We start from the raw sequence: 17,143 nt of genomic DNA on the forward strand, positions 1-17,143 counted from the left end.
TTCAGCTCATAAGTGAAGGTACTTCTTCATATATAACCTAATATATTCTTTTTGTGAGCTTCACAAAACAAGGATAATAAATTAATTCCCTCAATCAAAACATTTTATGTATAGGGCTAAGTTATACATCTGGTGGCTGCCTTTGAAGACAATGACAATTATTTGCATTGGCCCAAGAAAAGAATTTTGTCCCTATTTTGAAAATAGCAGGTGAAATCCTGACCTTGTTTTAGTCCAGGGGGCCAGGATTTCACCCAGGATATTTACACTAAATTTCCTTGCTTTTATGAGTCTAACTCATATTCTCATTGTTATAGTAATTTAAAATGTGATTCATTCTGAAAAGCGATTCAAATAGGAAAAAAACTCACACTGTGGAGTTCCTTGTTTAGATTAAATCTGCTAACTGTATAGATTAAAAAGATTTATTTGTAAATACGGACTATAGTAATTCAGCATAAAATCTGAAAGCTGTGCTGGATTCTTCCTGGACTGAATAGCACCAACAATAAAAATTCTAGTTTTAACATTCTTAACAATTCAGAGAATGATGCACAAGCCAGATCAGATTCCAATTTACTCTTCCAGAATTATATGGGTTCTGTAGTTCTAAGAGGTGTAAAACTTACTGTAAAGTAAACAGATATAGCTTTGAATAGACATAGGGAGCATAGTAAGAAGTTGTCATTTATACACAGTCACATTTCAGAGTATTAATGGTACTTCAGTTGATTTCATGTGTAATATATACTATATACATATCTGTATATGATATTATGTAAAATAGATTTCTGTCAGTATATAAAGGCTAACTTACAATTATTTGGGAAAAAAAGTGCAACACAATTACCAGCATTTCTTAACAAAGCAAGTTTTCTTTCTTAATGGCATTATGTCAAAGTTCATATAAAATTAAATAACATATACCTATGTTTTAAATTCCTACATATCTCTACAGATTAATGTAGGTACATGCTGCATGTAAAGCAGTGTCCCTGCATGTAATTGGAATAAAATGCTTTTTAGTAAGAGTTAATAATTATTTAAAAGCTGGTAAAATTAAGAGGACTTTTAATGGATGCTCTAATTAGACAATGTTTCTAGTGGGAATATTGCCTAAATTAAAACTGGGACAAATATGTGCAATATGCTCATTAGCATTCACTAGAGAATTATTGGGCATCTACACTGATTCAGTATAAACAAGGGGAAAAGGTGCTGCCCTGAGGAAATGGTTGGGCTGTTTTTTTTTTTTGTCTGTTCGGCAAACCAAAACACAAACTTTCAATTTGTGAACATTGAAACATTTTTCCTTCTACATTTTCCATCAAAATGAAATATTTCTACATTTCCAAAACAAAATTTTCCATGAAAAAGTTTCATTATTACTACATTCTGTCCCAATTTGTGTAGAAAACAAATATTGAAATATTGGAATTTCCTGTGAGACAGAGTTCAATTTCTGGCCACCTCTAAGTCCACTCCTAATATTTACAACTTTCAAAAGGACATGATCAAGACGATAAAGAAGCTTTCCTATTTTCTGAGTACCTTAACTCTCAAAGTATTTGAAAAATTAAATTTACTTTTCACTGTTGGTTATTACTTTTTATATTTTGTTCACCTTGGCCAGTGAGATTGTACCTAGACAATTAAGTCAGTTTTGTTCCGGTGTTTAGGTTTCTAGAAATCTAGGGGAATGAATAATTCCTCCCTGGAAGAAAACATTTTCTGTAAGAATTCCCTCTTACAAGCTTTTTACATTTTTCAAAATTTAAATTTCAGATGACAAGGTCCCTTGAACAAAAATGAGTTAATCCTGTTATTCCTTTGCTGATGTAAGTGGAAGACTTAATGGGAACTTCACAGGGAGCATAGCAAGCAACCTGCACAGCACTTGGAGGGAGGCAGGAAGGAAGAGTTTGGAGGCAGCACCAGGAAATCAGTCTGTGTGCATATGGCTGGAATGCCAGCTATGATTGCAGTATCTCTGTAAATTGTTCTCTTAATAAAGCACCACTTGAGTTTTAGAAACATGCAGTCTTCTCAAGTTATTACCCAGCATGTGGTACATGAAATAGGGACTGTCAAAGTGAAGGAGAAGCTTTGGCAAACTTTCCCATCACTTCCACTTCACTGCGCGGGAAAATTCCTGGGCCTAGAGGTAGTGTATTGGAAGCTGTACCTGGGGATTAGACATTCTCTAAATATACTCTCTCTCTCTCTCTGATAGTGTCGATATTTGCAGTTGCTGATCTGGGCTGCCGTGCGCAGTGTGGGTACCAGAACTGAAATCAGGGAGCCTGTCGCTCCTGTGCTCTAAATGCCATCTCCATGATGGCCATTTAGATCCCAGGCAGTGTGGAGAAGCAAGCTGCTTAATTCTGGGACAAAGGGGATGCCAGGAAAACTTGCAGGAACAGTGGGGAAGTAGATTGAGACAATGAGCCTGGGGGATGGAGAGTGGGTATGAATCAGGATTGCATACTGTATACTCAAAAAGAACAGGATACTTGTGGCACCTCAGAGACTAACAAATTTATTTGAGCATAAGCTTTCGTGGGCTACAGCTCACTTCATCAGATGCATAGAATGGAGCATATAGTAAGAGGATATATATACATACAGAAAATATGAAAAGGTGGAAGTTGCCAGACCAACTCTAAGAGGCTAATTACTTAAGATGAGCTATTATCAGCAGGAGAAAACAAACTTTTGTGGTGATAATGAAGATGGCCCATTTCAGACTGTTGACAAGAGGTGTGAGGATGCCTAACATGGGGAAATGTTAAGCAGCCTCACACCTCTTGTCAACTGTCTGAAATGGGCCATCTTGATTATCACCACAAAAGTTTTTTTTCTCCTGCAGATAATAGCACATCTTAATTAATTAGCCTCTTAGTGTTTTATATATAATATATATATATAAATTTCCTTCCCCATAAGGTCTCAGATTTACCAATTATAAAAACAAAACAAGCAGCAATTAGGTCCTTTTTTGGGGTTGGAAAGAGGGGTTTGGGAGTAATAGCAACAACAGCACAAATGCTTTCAATGGCTAGTCTACCCAGGGCTTGGCATTTTTTTTTAAATGCAAAGTTTGCTAAGAAGTTATCACTGCCTTGATGATTCACTTTATCCAGCAAGTAATGCCCAAAGGGCCAGTCATCATGCAGCAAAGTGTGAAAGGGTACATAACAGAACTGGGGCAGAGCAACCCTCCCAGGATATTACATTAGCCCCATTTGCTTAGCAACAATGTATCCATTTACAGTCCATTAATTGTGATGGTACCTAGCCTATTAGCTTCTTCTCTCAGCTTTCCCAGGAAAACAAAAGAATTGTATCATTCAGGATATTAACACTAGAAACAAAGCTGACTACATCTTCTGCATCCGTATCAGAATTTATTGATCTATAGTGTATTAGTCTCCCAATCCCCCAGTTTATCAGAAATGCCTAAGAATGATCATATTTGACAAGTATGAACATCACGTCTTACTTTTGTTCATATTTTATTAAATGACTTTCTAGCAAAAGGTTGCTGGGTTTCTTGGCATATTTGTGATGGAAGAGATTAAATGAGTGTGAAATAAATGCTATTCTCAGCTGGATTCATAAATAGGAATTGTTAAATAAATAGGCATCCCTCTTTAAATATCACAATTTAATTACCAACCATAGGTATTAGAGATGGAAAAGACCATTTAGGTCATGTAATTCATGCCTCTGGCAATGCAGGTTTCCTCCTTGTGGTATATTTTGTATGCTTTGTCCAGTTTTAATTAAATTAAAAACATCTAATTAGCAGTGCAAGGAAAGACCAACTTTCTTGCAGTTTATGTTTCTCAAAGGAATCTTAAAAACATGTTTTGAAAGTCAATCTGCAAATGGAAAATGTTATCTTACAAATTATAGGCAATGCTTGATAAATAGAATTCACACAGAGGTAAAAATTCAATACAATATTATGCTCTAGGGTTAAACAATTATTTGTTTCCTGTTTACTCTACCCAGCTGTAGTGGCCAATTCCACATTTTTCTTCTTATGCCATGCTAAGTCCTGTCCTTTTCCAGATGTGTGTGATAAGAGGGGATCAAAAATTGAAAAGCAGATCTCTGAATGTATACATGAAAAGACGTTTATAATCTGGTTCATGTCTCGCCAGTGGTATTACGCTGCCATATAACTGGAATAACACAATGGTGAATCAGACATGCATAATATAATAAAGGGAAAATAAAATAGTAACGAGTACTTAACTATCTGATTAAAAAGTGCAGCTTGAGTGACTTCTGTTAATACTTTCTAAGGCCCCAATCTTACAAACTACTCCGTATGGGCAGACATTTATGTCTTTGGGCAGCCCCATTATTTCTCATGGAGGCTGGGGTCTGGAGCCCAACACAGACTATAGTACATAATTAGGGCATAAGAGATTTGTGCATTAAAAACTGATGTCACGATGTGTCCCCAAATTGTTTTTCTTTTTTTATATCTCAGCTTCCAGGCAGAGACAAAGTGCCCCAGACTTCAGTCAGGGAAGAATTATTTTTGAACATGTCATGAGCCCATGAAAATACAGATTTATAGTGGAAGTGTGGTTAACATGACACTAGAATGCTGCTGATAAAAAAAAAAGGCGAACAGAGTTATGACTGATGCATGGTATTTGTCTGTCTTTAAAAAAATGGACTGTTTTAGTTGACTGACTTAGCTTTTTCCTGGCTAAATATATATTTTCCTTCCTCTGTCTAGTAGGAAGAAATAAACTGTGAAACTAAATGTGGGAGGTAGATGGGAATCCTTCCAATTAAGGACTCTTATAATAAATAAGATCACATGCAAGAAACAAAAATACAGAAAGATATAAGGAACCTCAAAGTTGACAGTAAATTATAATTATCTGCTGACAATTTCTGCTTTAATTTTGCATGATATCTGGTATTTACGCTGTTTACAGTGACTAAAACAAGTCTTTTTTACAGACAATCTTTTCCCAGTCATTAATGATGCATTTTACTTTAAATAATTTATAATATTCTTTATTGACTGACTGACTTTTATATTTTCTCCTCTCACTTTAAAAAGTAACAATCTTTATAATAAAAATGGATTGTGTTAGCTGAGGAGAAAAGTGATGCAGGTGTAGGTGTAACTCTTCTCCCAATGACACTGGCAACAATCAAGGGCTGGGTCCTCATTTTCCAGGTTTTTTTCTTACACTTTTATAACTCTGTCTTGAGCCCCCATCCAGTAACCTGGGAACCTGTATACATCTAAATCACTTTTGGCACCACTGATAGGCAATTTATTCCCCACTTGCAAGCACAGTGATTAACAGGTTTTAAACAGGAAACCTTTATTGGGGCATAGAAGGGAAATGTCCCTTTTCATAAAAAGCCATGAGTGGCTGATGGAGTATTGTAACCTTCCCACTCAGTTGGTTGGTTGGTCAGGAAGTTCAAGGAGAATCTAGCTCCAGTTTGCCTAAGCAGCGATGGGCTCAATTACCTGAGCAACTATAGTGACATTCAGCTGTGATGTTGGGTCAGGTAGGCCTCACCAGAGTTTCTAGGTGGGATGGACACTGGGGCCCATAATCCCTCAGATCTACTGTTTTCCATACACTCGGCCCTAAATAACACTTCTCCCCACTCACCATTGTTAATAGCCCAAACTGCCACCTTTCTCTATCCTTTGGCTGTGAATGGTAGCTCTGACCTATGTGCTGTTGATGGTGGCCTGGAACTGCAACTCCACTCTGGCCACAGACTTTATTTCTCAGATGGGGACTGATCTGCGGCTCTGCCCCCATTACAGGATGCAGCTACTACTCTCAGCTCAGCTTCTTAAAAAAGGGATTAGTGGTATAAGGAACCCTACCTGACTCTAGGAACCCACCAGCGAGAGAAGTGCTTTCAGCAGCAAGTCACAAACATAACAGCCCTTTTTAGTTCTGGCCAGGGGTCTCATACCCAACCTTTGCAAACATCACTCGTGTCAGGGTGACCCCAAGCCCAGCCATTGTCCAGGCCTTGCCAAGGTGGTTCCCAACAGAGTGGCATCTGAAATATTGTCCCCAATTACAAAACTTAGTCAATTTATACCTAGTGTCCCCCAGTTATTCACAGTTAATCTGCAAATGAGGTATTGCTCACACAGTAAACTCCCCTTGCTCTCCAGCAGATGCCAGAAGAGAGCTCACTTAGTTACCTCCCTTCTCTTATATGCTTCAGGCCACACAGGGAGGATTTCAATATTCACTACAATGAATGAAGTAGTTTTGGTTAGTCCTGGTACAATCATTAGGTAGGTACGAATACTTTTTTAAAAGGATGGTATATTTCATAAATAGCTATGGGGGAATCTCAAAAGGTGTTGTTTGGTTAACTGCCCAAGAGTACAGTATGAAATTCACCCACTGTGCAGAGATACATCACTCAGTAAAGATCCAAATGAACTTTGAGTCCTCCCCTCATAAGAGTTCAGCCTAGTTTCTTCCTATTTGATGAGTTTATTTCTTTGTTTATGGTGAAGACCTGGCAGTCTGCTACTGTCAAAGCTAGGGTAAATGGCTTAGAGCAGGGTAGATAAAAGTATCTATGCTGGGTGCACACTAGGGCTCCACCAAAGATGTGGAAAGAGCTGAAAATTAATTGTGCCCATAAGGGCCCTCTACTCTACTTCTCTAAATTGGTCAGGGAACACCCTGGGAGACCTATGGCTGCATCACCACACTGTCAGCTTGGGTGTGTGGCACTTTCGCAGGATGCCCAGGACTGTGAATCACTTTGTTACCCTCCTTCCACCAGCAAGTGGGAGATTTGCTTATGCTAACTTGGTGTCAGCACCCAAACATCACCAGTCTTTCAGTTACCCAAACAATCTCCTCAGGGCTCTGCCATCCCTGTGTTTGCCTTCCAGGTAATAATAGGTATGCTCCAGCGGCCAAGCAGCTCAGTTCTATGGACAGGTGCACAGGGAAACCAGGCAAAGTCACTTCCCCCCATCCCCTTGCCTCCTCATCCATTTTGAGGGGCAGCATAGTGTGCTCCTGAAGGAGGGAGCAGCCCCTGTACTTCTCTTAAAGAAGGAGAGTATAATTTTGCTTGGCTCATATGTGGGCTGCACAAAGGTAGCGTTTTGGGAGAAGGAACATTATACGCCTTCCCCACCTCTCCTGCCCCAATCTCATCACCACATAAAAAGGTCAGGCAAAATCTGCCACTTTATTAAGTAAGATTCCAGTCTGTGTAGTACTGAGAATAAAGACTCCACTCTCTATAACGTCAATGCTACTTCTGGTAATATATATTTTTATTTTTGCAATGATAATTTTTGTGATTAAAAATGTAATTAGCCACTAAATGTGGAAGAATAAAGCAGAAGTCTCAGTGGCACAAGAGGTTCCTGACTCCTGCAAATATGTTATTCCCATTTGAGAGTTTTATGAGAAAAAACATGCAGCAGTAATTATCTAATTAATGGACATCACAGTTCACTTCTTTTCTGCAATCATTTTTCAATCTGTGTTACATTTATAGGAAGCAAATTTGCACATTGCAATAACTCCAGGGTTAACCTACCAGTAGGGCACTGCACAATTAAAACTGGAAATTGAGAACTGAAATGTTAATAAGTAAATTATGAATTGCCATTTGTGATAAGACTTCCTCCCCCTAAAAAAGTGAAAAATTCTCAGGCAGCACTTTAGATAGGTCAACACATGTATTTTACATTTTAAAAATAAATGCTCTGTGTATCTTGCTGAGGTTAAAGATCAATAAACTACTGTGTGTCCCTTTTATATTATCCATTTGTAAAACATTTCCATTGTCATACTCTTGTACCTGTCCAAAAACATGGTTATGACAGGTTCCCCCCAGAGTGCCACCTGGAACTGGGGTACCACTGAGCCCCCCAACCCACCAGCCTGGGCTCCCTTTAAACTGTACTGCTGTGACCAGCCTGCCAAGCCCTCTCCCAGGCTCCAGCACACATACAGGTAGGGACACACCCACCTGCAGTATATACAGATGCTATAATCAGCTCTGCATAGGGAGGTTACAGCAATGGAACTGCACAGCTACTCAAGTGCACACCCCTCTCTAGAGTGTAAACCCAAAATGATACCGTTTTGTGCTGCACAGAGATCTGTACAGCGTAAGCTCATGAAACTCGTCCCCTCCCTCAGTGTGAAGAAGGATATGCAACACCTTTCTGCCCCAAGTTAGGACTCTCACACACTGGTTTTAGACAAAGCAAAAATAAGTTTATTAACTTCAAAAGATAGATTCTAAGTGATTATAAGGGAGAGCAAACAGATCAAAGCAGATCACCTAGCAAACAAACAAAATACACAAACCAAGCTTAATATATTAAAGAGATTGGGTATGAGTAGCAAATTCTCACCCTAAATGATGATTTAAGCAAGCTGCAAAGATTCTTAAAGGGCCAGCTGCACTTGCTTACAGCTTATAAACCCCAGGTGTTCCTTTCACAAGCTAAAAATCCCTTTAGCCTGGGTCCGTTTCCCCCCAGTTCAGTCCTTGTTCCTCAGGTCTTTCACTGTGTCCCTTTGGGTGGGGAGGGAGTGAAGAGCCATGATGATATCACTCCCCTGCCTTAAATAGCTTTTGAATATGGAGGGAACTCTTTGTCTTAAAGCTTAGTTCCCATGCCAGTCAGTGGTAAAACACTGGAATTCCAAGATGGAGTCCAGTACCAGGTGACCTGGTTACATGTCCCTGTAGTGCCACAGCTGCCATTGCTCAGAGGCCATTTGTAGCATCCCCAGGAAGACTCCCTAGTGGGAGATAAGCTCCTTCTAAGACCTATTATTTTCTCCTAATGGATAAACCTGAATGGACACTTCCCAGCCAGCCATCTTGACTGACAGTCTTTTGCCTAGTGGATGTTTCCTAGGTAGAAACACTTTTGTAATAGACATATATAGCCAATATTCCTAACTTCAGATAGAAAAATGACACATGCATACAAATAGGATAATCATATTCAGTAAATCATAACCTTTCCAATGATATCTCACATGACTTATCTTGCATCTGAGGATGCTAAAGGAGTTGGCTGATGTGATTGCAGAGCCATTGGCCATTATCTTTGAAAACTCATGGCGATCGGGGGAGGTCCTGGATGACTGGAAAAAGGCTAACGTGGTGCCCATCTTTTAAAAAGGGAAGAAAGAGGATCCAGGGAATACAGGCCAGTCAGCCTCACCTCAGTCTCTGGAAAAATCATGAAGCAGGTCCTCAAGGAATCAATTCTGAAGCACTTAGAGGAGAGGAAAGTGATCAGGAACAGTCAGCATGGATTCACCAAGGGCAAGTCATGCCTGACTAACCTCATTGCTTTCTATGACGAGATAACTGGCTCTGTGGATGAGGGGAAAGCAGTGAATGTGTTATTCCTTGACTTTAGCAAAGCTTTTGATACGGTCTCCCACAGTATTCTTGCCAGCAAGTTAAAGAAGTATGGGCTGGATGAATGGACTATAAAAGGTGGATAGAAAGCTGGCTAGATTGTCAGGCTCAACGGGTAGTGATCAACAGCTCCATGTCTAGCTGGTAGCCGGTATCAAGCGGAGTGCCCCAAGTGTCGGTCTTGGGGTTGGTTTTGTTCAATACCTTAATTAACGATCTGAAGGATGGTGTGGATTGCACCCTCAGCAAGTTTGCAGATGACACTAAACTGGGAGGAGTGGTAGATATGCTGGAAGGTAAGGATAGGATACAGAGGGCCCTAGACAAATTAGAGGATTGGGCCAAAAGAAATCTGATGAGGTTCAACAAGGACAAGTGCAGAGTCCTGCACTGAGGACAGAAGAATCCCATACACTGCTACAGACTAGGGACCAAGCGGCTAGGCATCAGTTCTGCAGAAAATGACCTAGGGGTTACAGTGGACGAGAAGCTGGATATGACTCAACAGTGTGCCCTTGTTGCCAAGAAGGCTAATGGCATTTTGGGCTGTATGAATAGGAGCATTGCTAGTAGATCGAGAGATGTGATCATTCCCCTCTATTCGGCATTGGTGAGGCCTGATCTGGAGTACTGTGTCCAGTTTTGGGCCCCACACTACAAGAAGGATGTGGAAAAATTGGAAAGAGTCCAGCTAAGGGTAACAAAAATGATTAGGGGGCTGGAGCACGTGACTTATGAGGAGAGGCTGAGGGAACTGGGATTATTTAGTCTGCAGAAGAGAAGAATGAGGGGGGGATTTGATAGCTGCTTTCAACTACGTGAAAGGGGGTTCCAAAGAGGATGGATCTAGACTGTTCTCGGTGGTACCAGATTACAGAATGAGGAGTAATGGTCTCAAGTTGCAGTGGGGGAGGTTTAAATTGGATATCAGGAAAAACCTTTTCACTAACCTCTCACCAAGATGGAGTAATTATGACGATCAGAGAGTGCTCTCCCATCCATATAGTGCATCTTCACCAGATGCACTACAGTGGCAATGCAGCTGCGCTGGTGTAGTGCTGTAGTGTAGACTGGCCTTAAGTCAATGTTTAGTGACAGTTACCACACAATGGGATTGAAGACACTACAGTACTCCTCTAAATTTAGAATAAGGCATAAATGTAGTATATTTCAGAGACCGCTCTGTGCTAACTCGGTAAATGTTGGCCTCCGAGCAGTGTGACAACATCCCTTAAAGACACATTATTAGTATGAACGATGGTCCCTTTTGCAGGTGGAATGGAAATCCATGAGTTACAATCTTATACTAGTTAAATAGGAAAGTACAACTGAATATTCAGTATGTGATTTTCAAAGTTAGAAGAGGATTTGAACATGCAATTTCCATTAATTTCTAGTAGGAACTGTATCAGAGGGGTAGCCATGTTAGTCTGGATCTGTAAACCATCTGCTCCAACCCCTCAGACAGAGACCAACACCTAATAAGTAACTGCTAAGCTCCTCTAGAACCTTAACAAAAATAAACTCTATGCTAATGCTATCTCAAGGCAGGCAACAGTATATTGTTTCTGTTTTGATCATAACTCTGATTTTTGAGGGAGGAAGGGAAGCTGAGTAAATAGCAGAATATCTGCTTGGTTCTACAATCCCAAGGTTAATAGCCTCAATAATGATTATAAAAGTAAAGAGCTGTGAGAGCTTAGGAACAACCTTACAGGTGAGCAGGCTCATTTTAAAAATAGAAGATTACCAAGCTCTCAGGAAAAAGTTTAATTAAAAATATTCTGGAAAGGATAAAGGGAAATAAAAAGCACTCACAAATGGTCTGGAAGCATCTGCCTTCAGTCTTCATCTCAGAGTCTTTTCTGATTCTCTAAAGTTCAGTGTGTGTGTACACAGATATAATATCCCCACATCAAATCCTTTTTAAACTTAAAGTTAAGGGTGGATAACTATATTTCCTCACAACAATACATGCACTACAATGCAAGGAAATCACAAATTGAGGCAACACAATCCCAATTGGCAAGCATTAGCCTGCAAGCATCAGGACACTGAGGCACATCAACATACTGTCACTTTCTCTAGAACACTTACTTTCAGTTCAACAGATTTATTCCCTTCAGTGCACCCATAAAAACTGAAATTCACACTGCAGCTCTTAGTGTCCAACACAAGATGTTAAGATCTAGCTACCAGGGGAGAGCCAGTTGGGAGGGTTGGAAACCCAATGCTTTTAACACTTCACATTTGAAGGCAGGCATTGTCTTGGCACTCTACGTTCTTTTTTCCATTTTTCTTCAAAATTTCATTTTAACACATATTTTCTGACCAACTGTAGTACCTGGTTCCTCAGTGCTCATACTGTGTGTTCCAGGTGTGTACTGCCTGTTATCATACCAGCTTAGGGCTTTAATTCGGCTAAGCACTTGTACACTAAATAGTTCATGTAACCCTGTAGTTCATGACCATCACAGAACTCACACAGTGCTACCCATGTCAAGGAGGGTAACCTATCTTTTCACTCGGCATGCTCTATCTCTTCAAAGAGGTCCCTATCCGAATGGCCCTCAACCCCCTGATTTCTCAGTATTGCGCTACAGTTTGAGCTGCACCATTGATTCCTCACTTGGACATGTTTGAAATTCACTTGTGGTTCAGCTGCATGGCAGTGTTGTTTTCAACTAATTTTTGATCATGGGCCTAAACAGCAAAAGTCAGCAAGTTCACTATCTAAACCTTATTAACATAAGCTTGGTCTTTTTATCAGAGTTTGAAACTCTGGTAGATGGTTCAATGCAGTTCAGCTATTAATCAGTGCTAAGAAAATATCCCTCGTGCACATGGCCTCTCAGCCTCTACGAATTTGTCATTTATAATGTATCCGATTAGACATTTATTCCAAGCCTTTTAGAGGTAATACCAGTAATGCTGTTCAAAATTACTTTCCATTATGTCTTTTATGGAAACAAACTCTCAGAAATGAAAACTGAGGCAATTTGAATCCAGCATTTTGGGTTTAATAAATATGTGCATGGCACTTTTTCACCAAACACAGCGAGGATGATAGGGTGGTTTGGGGAAACTTAAGTCCTTGAAGTGAGCTGTAGCTCACGAAAGCTCATGCTCAAATAAATTGGTTAGTCTCTAAGGTGCCACAAGTACTCCTTTTCTTTTTGCGAATACAGACTAACACGGCTGTTACTCTGAAACCTGAATTAAGTCCTTGATGTATACATCAGCTTAAAAGCTTGTCAGCTACTTTGATGCATTAATTCAAGTCCTTTGTGCAAACCAAAGTTCCTGTTCTAGGCAATATTGGTGTAGCCACGTTTGTCCCCTGATATTACAGAGACAAGGTGGATGAGGTAATATCTTTTTCTAGGACCAGCTTCTGTTGGTGAGAGAGAGAAACTTTCAAGCTCACATAGAATTCTTTTTCAGATCTTCTGTGTTTATGTATTCCAGGCAAATCATATACTATGTCACTTAGCACATGACATGCTTTTAAATCACACTTTCTGCATATGGACGGTGCCTTGTCCTGCAAACGGTGACAGACCTGACTAGTCTATTACTCATGTGTAAGGCTAAGATTTTGTCACAGAGGTCATGGAAGTCATAGAATCCATGACTTCCAGAGACTTCTATGACATTTTCCACTTCAGACCATTTTGTCATGGTTATTTTCAGTAAAAGTCAGCAACAGGTCACGGGCTTCCATGAATTTTTGTTTATTGCCTGTGACCTGTCCCTGACTTTTACTAAAAATAACTGTGACAAAATCTTAGCCTTACTCATGTGAATAGTTCTGCTGAACTCACTGAGGGCTCTAAAAGTAAAACATTACTTACATGTAGAAGGGTTTGCAGGAGTGAGCCTACAGTTTACCTTAGCAGAAATGGTTAATGTGTGAATTTCCCCAGTGAGAAATGATGCATATGAATATAGTAACCTATGTAACATACATAGCAGTAAGAATGTATATGCTACATTTCTCACTAATATTCAAATTGACAATTCTCATAACATCATAGATCATTCGCTATGTTTACTGGGTACTGAACTTGATTTTATAAAGATTGTTTAATTAATCAGGGTTAATTATTGTAAGGGGGCTTATTCCTTCACCCACTTACTTCCCCGGTCCTTCCTTGAACAGAGAGCAACAATACCCGAAGTCCAAAGGTGCAAACAATTCGATGTTTATTGGGGTGAACTTCCAGCAAGCATGATTCCAGTTTCCTTCCTTAGTGTCTCCCTTCCCAGCTCTGACACCACAGAGCCTTACCTGTGTCCCTGTTCCCATTCCCGCCCCCCCAGCACAACATGATTCCAATTTCCCCACCCCCATTCCGTTCCCATTCCCTCCCTTAGCAAAACATGATTCCAATTCTCCACCCCCATTCCCTGTTCCCATTTCCTCCTACCCACCCACTCACTTCCTGATTGACTGCAGACTATATAGTAAAACTTGAGTTCTGCTTAGCTATATCTTAACCTATCGTTTTACTGAAATTTAACTAACCAATCCTAACGTATTGTAACATGATTAGCTAACCAATTATATCCCACCACCTTAATTAGTTTATACCCAGCAAAATTAATTATACAGCAGACAGAAACAATCACAGAACCAGACAGAGGTTATACAGACAAACAATAGCAAAGTGGGAACTATAATGACAAAACAATACAGAAGTGAGGATTTCACATCCCAGCTATTGATAAGTGAGTTCTTGCCAGACAGGATGCTATCAAACTAAGTTTCCTTTTACATTTTCTAGGCACTTCCCTTTCTCTGGAGGTGATGGGCACTATCAGGACAGGATTGTATTCCTAACAGCCCAATAGCACCTTATTTCAATGTGACTAGTTTGGAATGTGAGGATGTGACCGGTCGCTTCCCAGCTTATGGCTGCCTCTGTTGCTTAGCCAAAGGCCTTAGCCTAAGAACAGGGCCTCATACTGTCACAGTAAGAGAAGGCCCTTACACCGGCAGACCATGATTCTGATTCTTTCTTTTATACCTCTAGAACTAGCCAAGTGATAAGAATACACCTAAATTCTTAGAGTACAGGCCTTTACAGACAGGCCTGAATATCTATATCCTAACAATTATAGTTTAGCAGATATATTTAATTTGAACTAAAGTTTACCAACCCCTACTTTTGGAAATGGCCACTATTTTACATTGTTGGCTATTTACTTCAGCTAACTGCAGATAATTAGAGTTTGTGGCCAAAGTCAGATTCATAGGAAGGATTTATATTTTGAAGTATCAGAAGGTTCAAAGACCACTTATACATAATGCTAAAAATTAGTAATTACTGCATATTGGTGCTCTGATGTGAATACACTTTGGAGTCTCTGTGTAATTGTGGATTAAGTACCTTTGTATAAAATTAGCTAAGCAGCAGATTTAACAGAAAACTTCATAATTTTTGTTCTGAATTCGGCATCATATGGTCAATAAATTCTTGAACCAGAATGTTCAAAATATAAAAATCCATAGCCTAAAAATTGTTCATCTAGACTATTTGGCAAATACATTCTCATACCTTTCAGAAGGACTAGTTGTATGGAGCTGGACAGAATTCTGATTTGTTCTCCAGAGTCTCAGCTTCATTTGTATTTTTTTTAAAAGTGAGTCTCTAACTATTAGAAAGAAAACCTTCAAATGTGAAGCACGTGTAACATCTCATGCAGAGATGTTTGTCTGAGTTTGCAGAGAGCCTGGGGCAATTTTTTTGAGATATTAACTGCATCATTCATTTCAGTGGGTGCTGGAATTGACACCTCCTCATCTATTATTGGGAGTGGACTACATCCACCCTGATCGAATTGGCCCTGTCAGGACTGGTTCCCCACTTGCGAGGTAACTCCCTTCCCTTCATGTGTCATTATATTATGCCTGCATCTGTAATTTTCACTCCATGCATCTGAAGAAATGGTGTTTTACCTATGAAAGCTTATGCCGTAATAAATCTGTTAGTCTCTAAGGTGCCACCAGACTCCTAGTTGTTTTTGTGGATACAGACTACCCTCCTGGGACATTAAAAGAGAGTCAGGATGAGTAGCTGGTTTGAGAGAAAGACCTTTCTAAGTGGTAAGGATACCATTTAGCTTGTCTAATGTTCTTTGTAACTGTTTTGACAAAGTTCCTGCTCTACCTTGGTGGGTCTTGCGCTTATTGGCAGATTTGCTCGCCTTGGAGCTTCACGGCAGCCCTCAGCTTGGCAGTTTTTCTGAACTCACAGTCCAGGTTGACTCCTCCTGTGTCTGACCAGGAGTTGGGAGGATTTGGGGGGGACCTGGGCCCTCCCTCTAGTCCGGGTTCGAGCCCAGGGCCCTGTGGAATGCAGCTGTCTACAGTGGCTCTTGGAACAGCTGTGCAACGGCTACAACTCCCTGGGCTACTTCCCCATGGCCTCCTCCCAACACCTTCTTTATCCTCACCATAGGACCTTCCTCCTGGTGTCTGATAATGCTTGTACACCTCAGTCCTCCAACAGTCCGTGTTCTCACGCTCAGCTCCTAGTGTCTCTTGCTCCCAGCTCCTCACATGCACACTACAAACCCAGGTGCCCTGATTAGCCTGCCTTAATTGATTCTAGCAGCTTCTTGATTGGGTGCAGGTGTTCTAATCAGCCTGTCTTAATTGTGTCCAGAAGGTTCCTGATTGTTCTGGAACCTTCCCTTTTACCTTACCCAGGGAAAAGGGACCTACTTAGCCTGGGGCTAATATATATGCCTTCTATTACTCTCCTATAGCCATCTGGCCCGACTCTGTCACACTGTGTAACGTTTTTTGTCGCCTAGCTAGCTGTGTTCATTGCAATAATTGTTTAGCTAATTTATATTCTGCTTAAGTCATTTTGTTTTAAGTTTTCTCTTCAATTTAGGCCCCATGACAAATAAACTTTGTTTTAGTTAGCAGGGGTTTTGTAGACTCTTGAGTGTCCTGGGAGACAAGAAAACACATTTCTGACTTTAGGAGAAGAGGCAGTGGATACAGAAATGAGCTAATAGCTTGAGCTCTCATTCAAAGAAAAGGAAGCTATAATTCTACTGCCCTAACAGTGGTGAAAGGGAGGAAGTGGGAAAAAATTGGGAGCTGAATGATTTGGAGGTGACAGGCCAATGCCGAGTGCTTTTGAATATCCCATTGAAGATGTCTGTAATCAGACCCAACTCAGCTGCCATGGAAGTCAGCTGGAGTTTTACAACTGATTTCAGTGGGAGAAAAGTTAGGTCAATGGTGTGCTTTTGAAAAATCGTAACTGCTTTTGTCCTAGGGATGGGATGAGAAGAAAACAGCTTGTTCTGTCAACAATGGTGTTTAACTCAAATAAATAGTATCTAAAAATACATTTTAATCACTGCTACCTGTCAGTGTTCATTTCATTATCACCTGAGCCAGACATATTTATGAAGACTTCAATTATTAATTTATCTCAGGAAACATATTCCTGCTTGAGGAGCAATTAAGTATAGGAGGAAGGTCATTGTGTGTTCTAATTTATAGTGACAGCTAACACATTTAAGTGTGTACTGCATATGCACTAGGGATGGGATTTAAATGTTTGAACCTGCATCTGGTTTCTCAAGTTGCATATCCTGGACATTTCAGAGGATTTACTGCAAATTATCCTGAAATGTTTGTAGCACTTGGAGACTAATCTGTCAGGGCCATTGA

Source organism: Natator depressus, chromosome 3, assembly GCF_965152275.1.
Source record: "Natator depressus isolate rNatDep1 chromosome 3, rNatDep2.hap1, whole genome shotgun sequence".
Classification (NCBI taxonomy): Eukaryota; Metazoa; Chordata; order Testudines; family Cheloniidae; genus Natator; species Natator depressus.